Source organism: Chrysoperla carnea, chromosome 4 (genome assembly GCF_905475395.1).
Source record: "Chrysoperla carnea chromosome 4, inChrCarn1.1, whole genome shotgun sequence".
Lineage (NCBI taxonomy): Eukaryota > Metazoa > Arthropoda > Insecta > Neuroptera > Chrysopidae > Chrysoperla > Chrysoperla carnea.
The window spans coordinates 9066127-9080546 of record NC_058340.1 but is presented as its reverse complement, the minus strand read 5'-3'; the positions used below and the strand labels follow the sequence as shown (position 1 = coordinate 9080546).

General features: G+C 28.5%; 1 pseudogene; it reads left to right on the top strand.

Annotated features, from left to right (window-relative positions):
• Nucleotides 1–10800: 10800 nt before the first annotated feature.
• LOC123299388 lies at nucleotides 10801–10981 on the top strand (annotated as a pseudogene).
• Nucleotides 10982–14420: the final 3439 nt, after the last annotated feature.

Here is a 14420-nt window from a genome sequence, read left to right as displayed (position 1 = left end):
AAATTTATTTTTTTCTATTTGTGTCCCTACTACCGTGCTCATACATCCTTAATTAGCCGGGCACAAGGGTTTTTTTTTGTTTTCAATAATTTATAAAAATTTTTACCATTTATTTAAATAGTTTTTTTTTTTTAATTTTCACCGAACACTTTTGAAGAAATCTATGAAAACATATCATCCATTTACCATTTTCCCATAAAACCAATGTTAAAATGTTAAATATGCCTACTTTTCAAGTCATTTATTTATTGAAAAAATCGGGAAACCGGCCCTAAATTTTCAGAATTGATATTGACTTAATAAAAAAATATTTAAAAAAATCAGGCCGAAAATTTCCCAGTAAAAATAATTTCCCAATAAAAATTTCAGCTTGATATCTCTTTTCCTTTTTGAGTTAACGTATTTTACGGATAGACAGACAGACAGACGGGCAGACAAACGGAAATGGACTAATTAGGTGATTCTAAGAACACCTGTACCAAAATTTTTTTCGTAGCATCAATATTTTTAAGCGTTATAACTGGGGACTAAACTTAATATACTATGTATATTTCATATATACATGGTATAAAAAGTATATTTTCAAAAAAAGTCTATTTTTTTAGTTATTGGACGTTAAATACTCCAAATTTGACACGCTTTACTTAGATTTTATCCCCTATCGATCCCCGTTGTCATTATCAACATATATTTTTCAACTCCCTAGAAAGGGTGGTTATAATTTTTTATCAACATATACATAGGAATAACAAAGACAAACCATGATAGGCAGCATAATGGCTTGTTTTTAGGAACAAATCTTTAGTGAATCGTACACAGTACAAACATATTTGTAGTCACTGTAATAAATAAGTTATTTATTTAATAGGTACGAATTTTATTGTATTCATTTTATTTTGAAATAAAGAAGGGGTTGGTTGGTTTTTGGTTTTTGTATATTTTATTTATATTTTATACACTGTAATGAAAAGAAATGCTAATTTAAAATCAAAAGATAATATAAATATAATAATAATAACACAATATTGCGGTGGACTCTATGAATTATATGAGAGTGTTTCAATTGTTATTGTGTCAAAAACAGAATCTGATTTGTGGTGTACATACTAAAAAATAAATAGCGTTATAAAGTTTGTAAGCCATCGCAAAATGTACCAACAGTTTATTATTCTGGTTTTATTACAATATTTTAACCCTTGGAATAGAAACAAGAAAAAAAAAATGTTAAGCCCTCTTGTGCAAATTAAAAACCTTGAGCATAGTTCATATAGAAGGAGAAAATCGAATTTAAGAAAAAGCTTTTTTGATTCCATAATTTGATTACAGATTGAGGTACAAAGTGAGATTTTAAGCATAGGAAGGAGGGTGCCATGAAGAGGCGGCCCCCCCCTTAAAGACTGGAAATAATTTAATAAATGCCATATTCTATTTATAATTCACGCCCGAAAGATCAAACCTGAAATACGCCGTATTTGATTACTTTACTTTGTATATTTTACATTTCTAAAAATTTGTATATTTTACATTTTAAAATGTAGAATCCTTGTTCTTCGCCGCCTAAGAGACGAACCGATGAAAGTGTGTTTAAAAAAATATCTAGAACAAGGCTGTCGTAAATTATTTAGATTTATTTGTAATAAATAAAGATTTGTGTGGATGTAGTCCTTAAAGGTTCCAAAAGCACTGAAAAAGGACGCTATTGTGAGGGGTACGTTTTTTAGGCTCGCCTCCCTCACAGCTAAAATACAATAACAATTTTTCTAAACCCCATGCGAAAAATTTAAAAAAACGATTCTAGGAAATTTCTTTGTCTTAGAAGAATAGAGATTAGGAGCATACCTAGGCCGGTAAAGTAAATTTTGATTCAAGAGTATCGTCACGGATAAGCGAGACTTTACGGTTCGAATTCTGGTACTAGGTAGTAATTTATTTCCTATTTGTCTTTTAATACAATTTAAAAATTTTGAACTACTACAGAAAAAATATTGGTATAAGAAATATTTTATAATTCTTATTCTTTAATTCAATACAAAAACTCAAAAACACCCCCTCATGTTTATTTCCTTGACATTTTATACAAAAGGAATAGAAATAGAGAGGCTTTTTTGTTTCATTCTTTACATTTACCAAAACGTACATACTTGATTATATTACTTTATTATTTTTCAAAATTAATTTTTGAATTTAATGTATTTATATTTTTGTTTCCTTCCTTTTGTACTATAGAAATAAATCTCGTTACTACTTCTAAGTATATGCATCTGAAACATTACGTATTTAATTTTGATTTAAACCAGAAACGTAGGTAAGTATTTGGCCCAAGAAATAAATCAATGATAAATCGCCTGTAGATTATCTGCCGTTCAATCATAATTACAGACAGTTCCGCCCGGTCAAACAGTCAACAAGGAATATTCTTTGAACGTTATGCGTCATTTACGTAATGCAATCTGCCTAAAAAGGCCAGAATTGTGGAAAGACAATTCATGGTTTTTACGCCACGTTAATGCACCATTCCATACTGCACCCATATTCACCTGATTTGGCGCCGTGCGACTTCTGGCTGTTCAGCAAGCTCAAAAGACCGCTCCGGGGACACCGTTTTGATACGACAGAAGAGATTCAAGCCGCAGCGAAGACGGAACTGAACTGAAGGCAATCCCGAAAAATGGCTACAACCAGTGTTTCGAAGATTGAAATATCCGTTAGCATAAGTGCATTGCATCGGCAGGAGATTACTTTGAAGGGGATGAAATTGATTTTGAAGAATAAATAAAGAATTTTCAAAATAAATACAATGTGACCTTATTTTTTTGGGCACAGAGTATGTTGAATAAAAACATGACCATTTAGCCTGACTTACACTTTATTGCACTGTACAAGAAATTTTAAACCTACTTCTTCGTGTCTGCAATTAGTGCAAAAAGGATTTCGTCGTAGCATTTCAGTATCTTTACACGGTAGACTGAAATTAATTATCAATTATAAAACCAGGAAAATGAGACTAACATGTTCTTGTAAATTTGTAAGCTAGTGCTTAGAATAACTAAAGAAGGGCCTGCTGAAGTTTACAGTTTGTTATTTTAAATTATCTTTAAACACATTGAAGAGACTGAAGATACCCGAACTTAGTTAGTACTTAAGTTGTAAGTTGTAAATTGTAAGGGTAAAAGTTAAGTTAAATATAGGTACATATTATACATATATTATTAACATTAATATAATGGTCTTGCGTAATCAATTGGTTTATTTGTATTATTTTATTTGTTTGCCATTGTATTTGATTGTTCATGATTTTATAAAAATGTATTGTCTCAACGACACATGTTAAGTATTCTACATTTTGATTGCACCGTATGCCACCACTTACATACAACAAACTAAATAAAAAAACTATTATTTAAAATTATAATAAATCTATTCAAAATTGTATACAACAACTATAACTAACAGCAGAAAAAAATAAAATGAATTGTTAACTGATACCTACATAATAATTATTTATTTCATACTCTTTTATTATTTTGAAAATGACTTTAAATATGTATTGGTTAGGGGGAGGTTGGTACTTTACTTATTATATATGTTTGTAATTATGTGAAAAACAATTACACTTATAGGCAGCTAAACAATTGGCATATAACGGTAAGTTTTATAACATCTTTTTATACCACTATACTAAGTTTAGTCCCAAGTTTGTAACGCTTAAAAATATTGATACTATGAACAAAATTTTGGTATAGGTGTTCATAAAATCACCTAATTAGTCCATATTCGGTTGTCTGTCTATCTGTCCGTCGTCTGTCATCACGATTACTCAAAAACGAAAAGAGATATCAAGCTGAAATTTTTATAGAGTGCTTAGGACGTAAAAAATGAGGTCGAATTCGTAAATGAGCAACATAGGTCAATTGGGTCTTGAGTCCGTAGGACCCATCTTGTAAACCGTTTCAGATAAAGCAAAAGCTTACATTTAAAAAATGTTCCTTTTAAAAAAATAAACAACTTTTGTGAAAAACATTTTTTCGTAAACATCACTGTTTACCCATGAGAGCGCAAATTATGCGCAAATTGTATAGCATGAAAACAAAAACCTGAATATTTCGAAAAATTAATTTTCAGTTTTTTTTTCACTCCATCTAATCGATAACTGATAGCATAATTGGTAGAGTCTTACTTTCTCTTAAGACTGTCAACAAATATTCACATATTTAAAAAAAGAAATGCACAAAAATTTACACAGTAAAGTATGATCGAAACTTCACTATACGATAGATAAAGACAACTATTATAAAAAACTTATTTTTCCTTGTAATCTAATATTTTTTAATTAACATTGACGGCGAAAGAACCTCCTTAAGAGACTTCAATTTTAAAAGAAATTTTCGGCTGATTGAGTTTCCACTCGATTTTTTTAAATATTTTATTTGTGAGATATTTATATGTTTTTAGAAATGAGAAAAATAATGTTCTTTATTATTCAAATGCTACTCCATTTCAGATATTATTTGTTCTTTATGTTTTTATAAGAATAAGGTCATAGAAAAAATTTACCATACATTGCATCGGTTTACACTGGATTAATAAAACTATAAATTACTAAAAATGTTATCAATATTTGTATAAATGTAACAATTTTAAATGTAATCATGATATTTTTATATCAACTTATAATATTCGCATGCGTAATACACATCTTCAAGAACAAATTAATATAAGGGGAATTTTATTAATGACGTATCACAAGGTCACACATGTATGAGATCAAAAGTCATGTAAATATTTTCTGAAAATTATTTTTATTTTTTATAATTATGCTTTATCTTTAGAAGTAACATTTTCATAGTTATAAAAATTTAGAATTCTAAATTTAAAAAAATCGAACTTTTGATAAGTAACATAAACTTTGGAGTGTAAGTAACTAATCAGAAAAAAATATTTATATGAAAAATACTTTTTGAAAGACATGCACAAAATCTGTTACTTATTACACAAATCGAAATTTTTTTCAAATCACATTTACAATAAGTATAACAAAGTTAACAGCTATTCTTAGAGCAGGCGCTGAATGGGGTTGAGTATGCAAAATATGAGAACCGCTTTTTGTCAATTGATTCTTGTTTAGAAAAGCTTTTAAATGAATGTTGTGGATCTTGCCAGAAATCTTTATGGTCCAATTTTTGCATACCCTCTCCCCCATCCACAGAAACAGTTAAATGAAATTTTTTTAACCAATCAAAAATTACCATAAGTTATTTGTGGAGATATTATTTTTCTCCTGGTGGAGATATTATTTTTCTCATACTTTCTTTTAAAATTCTTTTACTTTGTATTGAATCATTTTAGTATTGATATTGCATCAATCTTGAAAAATAAAATTATTTCTCTTCGATTCAAATAAATTTGAATCATAATTCAAATAAAGAATATAGTGCACTCAACATTTTGTTAATAATATTAATAATAATAATAAAGTTAAAGAAAATTAAGAGGGTTGGAAGTTTTTTTTTTTTTTTTGTGAAAAAGTTAACAGAACTTATTTTAAACAGAATATTGAAAATAATATTATGAATAAAGATTAATGAATACATCCAATGATGTGGAAACCAAATTATGAATCTTCTTATTATAATAATCATCATTATAAGATATAGATAGGGAAGGTTGTTGTAGCTTGGATCAATATATACATTTTTATGTGTTTTTTAAAGTCAGTTTTGAGGCAATACATATTTTTATGCGTTTCTTAAAATAACGTTTTTTATACATTTTTATTGGCTTGAAATCATGCTTTGATTGCCGTGCGACTTTATAATTTTCTAAGAATTATTCTCTATTCCAACCAGCTTCTCGAATGGTTAACACCGAACCTGATTTTTGAAACAAATTTGGAATTCCGGCGAGGTTAATGAGACAAAATGCATTCAATTTCCCAAAAAGTGACTCAATACGCAGCAAAGGGGGCACACTTTATTTTGGCCAATAGAGGTGGCCACTTGATTGATGTTGTATTCAAAAACTACTCCAAACAAAGGGACCAAATTGATTAAAAATACCTCATCTACAGAAATCGGTTGTTTTTTTCAAAGTTATTCAATTTTAACATACCGACATAAAAAATGGCGAACCCGTTAAATAAGTAGATAATATTATTAAGAGATTAAGTAACTCTGTTGTCGGTATCCAAATCATCCATAATACTTAAGAAATGATCCAAGGTACTTATATTGTTTCCAGGTTACAACACTTTACCCTGTATATCTATATTATTATATATTTATTTATTAATTATTTATATAATAATAGAAATTTATAAGTAGTATGTATATTCCATATTTTAATAAATTTATTATAAGTATAGTATTTGGGTACAACGCCCATTTAAAAACCATTGTAAGTTTACATTTAAATTGTTTAAACAAAATTGAATATATATAATATATAAGTTTCTGAATTATTGTTTATTTTTATTTATCGATTTATTTTTTTATAATTTTATAAAGCACTCAAAGGATGAATAAGATATTGAAAGAAAAATTAAAATTACTTATTTATAGATAATACAATTTTGTAAATAACTGATTCCTTGTAGATTTCAATAACGTTTATTTAAAAAAAATTTATTATTAAAACGTATTCTGGGAATTTACTTTAAAAATAGAGATCATATTAAAAATTTTTTGATATTTAAGCATATAATTTCCTTTTATTGAAAGAAATTTCGATATTTATTTTCTTATAACCCATTGTCCAGTAAACTGAAAAATGGAACTTATAGAATTTTCATAGGTAACCAAAACCGAGAGATGAAAAGCTCAGAGGCTTTGCAAATTGATAAAAAATCTCTTCTACGTTCAGCCCAACAAATCCAGAAGCCGGAAAGATAAGTCTTCGGTTTGTGGGAGTTCAACACAAGGAGTTTTTTTCACCAATCTTCTAAACCTCCAAGGTTTTAGATGTGGATCCCTTGGTTTTAAGTGTATTTATAAAATTCTACAAATTTAAGGGGAATTTATAGCCAAAGAGCAATTTTCCGGGAACTTAAACACAGAGCAAGGCTTTCAACCAATCTCCAAAGCCTCCTAGGTTTAATATCTCTTGACTTTGACTATACCAATGGAATTCTACGATTTGCAATCAAAGGATAAGCTCCGAAAGCTAGTTTTCAACCAAACTTCTAACTCCTCCTCCCAAAGTTTTACATCTCTCGAATACGCTTATACCCAAGGGATCAGAATTGGACTAAAATATTTCATGGTCATCTTCTCTGATATAAAACAATCCTTACCATTATTTCGAGTGTTATTAAGCGGGATAAGCGAGAGCAATCTTTACTCATCTTTACTTTTAAACCCAGTGAAGCTGGTGGTTATCGCTCTAATATATAAAATAAAACAATCCATTTAAATAGGGTTATTGTTAGAATTACCTAATACTACACCTATTACCCTTTATAGTATACCAATCAAAACAATGTATACTATAGTAATACACATACATAACATATTGTTGAATTATAACAATACACTGTACCATTATTGAAATTGGTGATCAAGTCATCATAAGCTTGTCAATATTCAATATATTATATATTGAGTTTGAGTACTCAATATTATTGTTGTTATTTGTTTGCAATTGATACCTATTTTATTATCACTCAAATTGTACTAGGATTCATAATAATTCTAAGTTTATTCATTTTAACTTCAACTCCTATTTGTGCAACAACAAAATTTAGCAACCATCCCAAAAATATTGAGGCTTTACATTTCGGTGTACGTAAATTTTCTCCAAAAATACTATGGACTGAGTATTTACTTCCTCAATATTATCAAATCGAGTTGTTATGAAAATAGGCACAATTAACCGATAACTTTATTTTAGCTTTCAAACCTTCTATATCTTATAGTTTCGGAGGAAAGCTTTGGAATCCTCAGTGCACTTAATCAGTATCCCTACATATTATAAATGTGAAACTAAGGATGTTTGTTTGTTTGTTTGTTACGCTTTCACGCAAAAACTTGCGAATGGTTTTTAATGTAACTGTACAGCAACATAGCTCATACATCAAAATAACACATGAACTATAAATTACAAAGATATATAAATATTAAAAATAATTTAAAAAATTAAATTTAATCTGACATTTACTATTTTAAATTTTTACAGAAATCTTTTATTTATGGTTCAAAATGCTGATCACAGATGGAGAAGAGCTATAATTAAGAAAAAATAAAGTAAAAATTTAGAACTGTAAAGATCCAACAATTCATGCCCACCTTTTCTGATATACTCAATGCATTATGACTTTTTTATAATTTAAAAAATTGAAAACTCTGCACATCTTTTAGCTGCTTAAGACAATCCCTTCAAGTGTTATGGAAGGAGTGTAAGTGAGATCAAGAGAGGTGGAGGCTATAAAGCGGTGGTTTTTACTTTTAAGCCCAATGTTACGGGAGGGTATCAAGCTAGTTATATCTAAATATTATCAAAGATAATAAATGAGAACTCTAAGATATTTCAAAATAAATTTCAATTTTTGCCCCTATTTCCTAGATCATTTTTTATATTATAAAAATACGTATTTCGACTACCAAGTACTCATCATCAGTATAAATTAGCTAATCGTAATTACTATTATTGTGAATGTTACTCGTTGCTAATTTGGTGGCGGACTGCACATTGATATTTTCATGTACCTACAATTTTATACTATTCTAAGTATCTGTCAAATTGTAATATCAGTGACGTCAGCCAATCAGCTTCATTCAGGTGACTAGTGCTTGACCAATACCCATAATCTTATGCGCAATGTTATTCGAGTATTTTCTGACGTTTGAAATTTGACGTTTTATATAATAAATTACAAAATCGAACTTAAAAAAATTAAAAATTATAAATAAATCATGAAAGTGAATAATCTTTTATTTTCACAAACTATTACCAATTCTAGAAATTCAACCTTGATTTTGCAATTTTTATTAAATCCAAATTTGGAATAGGCCTTTTGTCCAAGTTCATTGTTTCATTACCCAGTTTTTGACCCTGATTTTAGTAGTTTTAAGTTCGATTTGTCAATCTTATGTTCATTTTCGATAACTTAAGCGACGATTTGTCTATTCTATATTTGACGATTCTACACATGATTTGTCTATTCTTCCATATTTTAAATGTCCCATATGTTCTTTAAATCATGTAATAATTTGTCTTCAAGTTATGTTCTCCAGGTTCTTTTGTTATTTTGTTGATGCATTAGACTCTATGGGGTTTAATGAAGTAGTAACTGTTTTAAGATATTTAGAATTTAAATGTAATAAAACAGCAATTTGTCCTTCCCTAATAATATTCAAACATTCTTTAAACAAACAGACATTATGTTGACATGAAAATTTGTTAAAATATGATTACCAATCATCAATAATCATAATCATTATATACAAACAACACAATATATAAAACAAAAGACTGATATGTGTGTATTTATATGACAGGTGAATATTCTCTACTTTATATTATTCATGTTAATAACATTTGATGAAATCAAACAGTTATTGGTTTAATTATTATTATTATTATTATTATTATATACATATGCAGGAAAAGTTGGCTAGGTAGAACCTCTGTCCAGGTTAAACCAGTGCAAACATATAATAAACACCAAAAATTTTGGGCTTACATGCCCCAATAAACTATGATGCATCTTCATAAATATCCAAGCACTATAAAAGTTGCAAATATGAAAAAATTTTGAAAATTAAAACTCTAAAATAGCCTACATGTGAAATTTAAAAAATTTAAATAAAATCTTCACAAATTTTTCGGATACGGAACCCTAAAATCGCATTTGAAACATATCTAAAAACATAATCCATTAAATTGCCTTTTTCCTTAAAGCCTTATCCTAACTGAGCCGATTTGGAGGATCATCGCTAATTTTTAGTTTTTTCGGATACGAAGCCCTAAATTTTCACTTGAATGCTAAGAACACTCTCCATTAAATTACATTTCAAACAAAACCAAAAAAATTAAAAATTGGTTCATCCGTTTAGGCGCTATGATGCCACAGGCAGACAGACACACAGACAGACACACAGACAGACACACACAGCGTTCAAACTTATAACACCCCTTTTTTATTTCGGGGTTAAAAATAGTCTTTTGGCTTTAGTAATTAAAAACAGTTTTCATTGCAAAAGTTATGCCCTTAAGGAGAATTAGTGTTTAGTATTGATTTTATTGATGATTGCACTGTCTATTTCATAGAACACATCCAAGGACACTAGAAAAGTCTTAAAAGTCTTTTCTAGTCTTCTTAAATACAGCATATAAATATTTAGATATCAATCATTATGTCGAATGCTTTTGATAAGTTCGGTTGTATTTTATTTCAAGGATATTTCAATAGTGACATATACAGTCGCATTTAAGATGAAGACACCCTCACCTCTTATATCTATATACAGATTTTCATTTACTCAAAATAATTACAAGTTTATTTTTTAATTTTATAACTATGGAATGTAAAAACTGGACAAATTGATAATTTATTAGTGTTATGAATTCAAATATTTCAATAAACTTTTTTATTTAATTACAAACATATTCACAATTACATTTTGATGTGCGTGGAGTCGGTTACTACGTTCTTATCCAAGCGACGACAATGTGATCAATTCTACTGCCCCATTAATCATAATTATTCACACTGCCGCTGCCTGGATTCGAACCCGCAACCTAAGTCTAAGTAGACAAAACGTCTTAAACTAATGCCTTAGACCGCTCGGCCACTTAGGCTCTACTAGCTTTGCGCAGTGGCGATATCGTAACCAATGAGGTCTAACCGAAGTGCGATTATTGCTAGTTGAAAACTTTAAATTATTTTCTACCTTGAAGCCATGCCCAGACCTATCCAACCTTCCCATATGTATGTAATATGTAGGTACATGTACATATCACAAATCAATTGATCGATTTACAAATATCATCAATGTGTTTATATTGTTTTCATATTAATATCATATCATCATATTATAATATTACTGTTTAAAATATAGGGTGTAAATTTATTATGTGCATCAAATTGTAGATAATATTATGTATCTATAGTTTAAGTCACCCTTTAAGGATATATACAAAGATTGAATAATACTAAGGATTTCAATAAAACTTTATAAATACATTTTTTTTATAACAAAGTTTCCGAAAATCACAAAAAAATTTCTAGGTCATTGGGCTTTTTATTATTATTTTATCGTTCAAAGTTGGCTGAAAAAATAATGAATCATTCAGGTTTTCCTTTTCTATTGGACATTTCTATATGAATAAATATAGTGAGGGTGATAATAAACTAACCAAAATATTTAGACAATCTTGTAGTTTATAATAATGCCATAAAAATATAAGGTTATCGATGATATAGAAACAAAATTTTAATTTAATTATGAGTTCATCGAAAATAAAACATTTGATGAACAGAGACGACTATAGTTAGAGAATTGATGATTGAAGAGAGATATCTATATTATCAAATTTATAAGCCTCACTTGCACACAATATATCATATATTTTTGTGGTTGCGTGGTATTGTAAAGGTAAAAATAACACATTATTTGACTACACAGCATTGGTTTATATGTATGTACCATGCAATAAATCAAAACTTTTTTACAATACTGTAGGTTTACAATCACCTTAAAAACCTTTAAAACATTGAAACGCCGATAAACTCAAGTTACCTTTCTTTGAAGTTATTATTAATTAAATTTTGCCCAAACACCTTGAAAAATGGATTATTACACCTTATGTAGGTCTTAAAGCTGCCGCTATTATTACAGATCTTAAATACGTTTTTATAATATATTTTCTTTTTGTTTTGCATTAAGTAATATTGACTTTAACGAAATTTCCTCCAGAATTTAACAGAATTTAACATAACCTGTTAATTAAAAAAACCGAAAATTCTCAACATCAATTAAATTCATATTTGAGCGTTAATAATAGATTTGATTGATTTTTTTAAATTAGATTGATTTTTATTTACAAAATTGACTTTTCTTTTAACTTGAATTTATTTAACGTTAGGTCTTAGCTGCTTGTAAATAGCTTGTCAAGTTTTTAATTGCCCCCTCTTCCTCGTTATTATACTTTCTCGCCGCTTCCACCAAATCTATGAAATTCTTTCATATTGAGATTCCTATCTTGTGGAAAACGTCTATAAAACCGGATAAATTAAATATATTCAAAATATTTTTCGTATTAAGAGCCAAAAAATCTAAGTAATTAAATCAATTTCATCAAATCTAGTTTTCTAGGCAACCAATCGGTGTTTTTCACGAGATTGGAATAATTTAATTGTATTAAAATTGTGTTAAACTATTTATGTAATTAGTGTATTTTGAAATGAATATATTTAATTTTTTTTGTTTCTGTTTGCAACTTGGCACTGATTGTTTATTAAATTATTTTAATCGATTTCTTTTACGAAAATATAAAAATTAATAGATGCCTCGCCTCTTAAAAAGTTTTATATTAATATTTTTAAATACTATTATAACTTATCTCAGCTATAAAAATAATTAACAAAAAAGTCTTAGAGAACGCCTTACAACTTTCATATACACACTAATAAAGTACAGATTGTGAATACAGTATGCATATTCAAATTATCGTTTTTGTGACATTACCGTCAACGTAAAAAAACTACTCCAGACTTAAAGAACTAACCTGAATGACAGACTTAGAGAATAGCCGGGATAGTAAAATCGTCTGACATGCAGCTAATACATAAACTGTAAGAAACATGTATTTATTAAATTGCGAACGTTTAAACTAAAGCTATTCTAATGCTAAACAAGGCATAGCAATAGACAGATTATCAAAGAAGTCAATCTGTATAAAAACTAAACTCTGTCGAGAATAATTTCCCTACAGGGTTTATATACCATTGGTCCAGTTGCTATTTTTGATGTGAATTAATCTAAATAATCATAAGAACCAATGAGATGCTTTCATTTTGTCTATTACTTCAAGTGTGGTTCTACATAACTTAAGGGGTTATATCAGTTCCGAGCGTAAAAAAAACACTTGTTTTAATGAATTTTTAACGAAGAAAAAACCAAAATACATCAAAAATTTTCCCACTTGAAAGTAGTCTAAAATATCGAAATAATTTTCTGAACTTATTCCTTCGATTAATAAATGGGGAAAGAAGATTGTGTAAAAATTCGAAAGCGATCGGTCAAGCTGTTTCGAAGAAATCTTGCCCACCGAATTTGAAAACGCTGTTTCGTGAAAAAGGTGTTTAAAGTTTCAAAAGACGTTTTCATGCAATTTCTTTTTTTTGATGTTTCAAAAGACGTTTATCTTCGTTAATATTTCTCGGATCAACTTGAAATTTTCAGAGAATATACTTAAATATATGTTCATTCCAGAACTGCAAATCAATTTTTTGAAAATTCTAACTGGACATAACCCCTTAATATAGTAAACGTGTTGCTCCGTACTTATTTATCTATATAGAGGTAACAAAGATTTGTTGTATCATTCGATAGCAATTATTGCTGTCATCGCCACAAAAAAATTAGTTTTAATGGTGAAAAAAAATCCCAACACAACTTAATAATAAAATACATTCAATACACAAAAAGAAATTAACTAAACACCCTAATTCATATACAAACTTCTAGGTCACAAAAATATACTTTTTTTTGTTTATAAATCGCACTTCTTCTTAATGTGTTAGGAGTTTTCTTTATTTATTTTATTTTTTTTAAATAAATGTGTTATAGAGTAACGCCCAATTCATGTGCGACAGTTTGCGACACACGATCATTTTCGATAATAATAAATATAACACATAAAAATAGCGTATGGGAGTGTGTAACTCAAGTTCCAAATGTAAGTAAACTGTAACATGTATTAACATTTCCATTGGGCTTGATAACTTAAAAGAAAGTTACTAATTAAAAATTTTATTTATTATTAAATAAATATTTGCGGAGTAGTTCGTCCCATATAGGATTAAAAAAAAAATACAAAAACTGCTCAAGCAAAAGTTGTTTATTTTTTTATAAGGAACATATTTTATATTTAGACTTTTGTTCTATCTCTAACAATTTACAAGATGGGCCCTACGGATCCAAGATCCGACTGTCTTGTATTGCTCATTTTATTCTGAGTACGGTTGAAAAATTTCAGCTTGATATCTCTTTTCGTTTTTGAGCTATCGTGTTCACAGACATTCGAACTCGAAAAATCGTTTTTCGTGATTTTTTCATGAAATTTGAGATTATATTGAAAAAAGGCGCGTACGTTATTATCTAAAACTTTCCTGCACAACATTTTTCGGTAAAAGGTCATTTTCGGCACTAAATAGCAAAAAAACAGTTTAACCCCTAAAATCAATCTCCCTTCCACAATGT